This window comes from Saccostrea cucullata, unplaced genomic scaffold, assembly GCF_032062105.1.
Source record: "Saccostrea cucullata isolate Sc308-1 unplaced genomic scaffold, CSIRO_AGI_Scuc_v1 ctg8932, whole genome shotgun sequence".
NCBI classification, from domain to species: Eukaryota; Metazoa; Mollusca; class Bivalvia; order Ostreida; family Ostreidae; genus Saccostrea; species Saccostrea cuccullata.
In genome coordinates, this window is record NW_026926237.1 from 25,001 (window position 1) to 27,198 (window position 2,198).

The following is a 2,198-nucleotide window of genomic DNA, read 5'->3' on the forward strand; positions in this document are numbered from 1 at the left end:
AACACTATCTGAATAATTTTTCACTGAAAATACAATTTTTTAAATCAAAATAAGTTTTATCAATGAAGAATTCGAATTTTTTACATTAATTATACATGTATTGACTTTTAGTTTCGTATAGCAAGTATGGCGGCCCCCATTAACAGAGGACATATGACATGATAATAACAATTAATCTCTCGCCCTCAGACTGAATATTCTGAGCTGTGAAGACTCATAGGAGAATTAAAACTACAAAATACGAATGTGGATTATGTCATAGATACTTTATAACCATGCAGTCTGTGCTCTATCATTTACACACGAAGCAAGTGAAACTTTTTACATTTTAACTGCACCAAAATTGAAATGTATATAGCGTTTCGATCCAGGAATAATACGGTACTGTACAGACAAGCGATATTTTTTTAGTTGTTAAAAAAACATATAAATCGTTTTTAACGAAGCTCACAAAGTTCTTTTTCCAGAATGTTTCATCTTCCAACAACTTGTTTAAAGTTTGATGTTAGAGAAAATTCGGTCGAACAAAGTTGTGTGATGAAAAACGACATTATTTAAAGCACATTATGATGAATATAACTGTTTAATTTAAATTATGATGAAACATATGTAATCAATTTGAAAAAAAAGCTGTCAATGGTGATGCAGTGTTTGTTTAATTAAAATCAAATAAAAACACGAAATGTTTAGAGATTTCATGATTTATTTTTTCAGATAGTTGGTGAAAGAATATTATTAAATATAAATTATACCAGGGGATTGTTCAACAATTGCATCTGCATGCAAAAGTTGTATTATGAGAGTAATGAGTGTTTTCTGTCAATCATTTTTGTCAATTATTTTAGTCTTCATGAAAATTCATGAACATTCATAATACCTTGAACTCTATATTTTTTTCTGTCTTTAAAATGAAAATTACCAATATTCATATATATTCATCATTTGTTCATGAACTACATTTTATGAATATATTCATGAATAATATTAATGAACCATCTTTATGAACCAGTCATGAACCATCCATGAACACATCATGAATGTTCATGAAACAAGTAGTAAAAGTTCCTGAAATTATGAATTTCACCTCGCAGGGGGCGGGTACAAATGTCAACTTTTTAAAAGACCTTTTTTAAGACTTCCATAAATCTCGAATCATATAAAGATTCGCTGCAATAATGTAGCCCTCTCCAATTTTTTTAATCTGATATTTTCAAGGGAGGACTACAATTCCACAGCATCCCCGTAATGGTGCAAATATATTTTTTAAATACGGGTGACTGCTCGCCAAGTCAATTCCTTTTACATTCAACTTACTTCTGATAAGATAAAATTTTTATTCACTGTCGATATCATAGCCAGTTTAACGCGAAAACCATGTAAAATAAATCTATGTGCCTTATTCAGCAGCCATGACAGTTCATGCGTAACGTACTGAGACTTGCGCTTGAAATTAAGAATAACTCAGTAAAGCAAATGTCGACGTTTATAAATAATTGTGATGAATAATAACACTAAACATCGATAAATGAAATCATTCCATGTCTTATTTTTTCGTAAACAGTGATGTTTAGGCTTAAAATAAGGTAATTCCAAAGAAATCCGCTCCCTATAGATCCTTATTCTCATTGGTTGTCCCAAAATAAAATCTAGCAAGGTCAGTAAACATGGCGGATAATTTTTTTAAAAAGTTGTGATGTTGACATTCACAAAAAATACGGATATATGGATTGTTCTGTCTATATTTGGAACGATTTATGTCTGGGATAACATTTTGGAATTCTTGGTAAGACATATTAATAAAATAGCCGTTTACTGACAATTTGAGCCGAAATCCGTGCGGGAGTGAATTGCTGCCGCATTGCACCATTACGGAGATCCTAAGGAGTTGTAGCCCTCCCCAAAGGAGAGGGCTACATTATTACAGCTATATAAAGATAAATAAGATGAAAACTGCTGCATGGAAATTTTTCATTTTCAAGTCTCATATTCAAGATTTTTAAATTAAATATTAATTTTTGGTCGATATCAACGCACTTTAAAAAGAAAGAAACAGGGCGTATAAGCCGTGGACAATCCCCCGCTCTGAGACAAAATATTTCTCAATTTTCAAAATTCACAGAAAAGTTACATTTTTCTAAAATCATGTTCTCAAGAATGTCATCTTCAAAACATTTTATCATTTTATTTTACTGAACGAC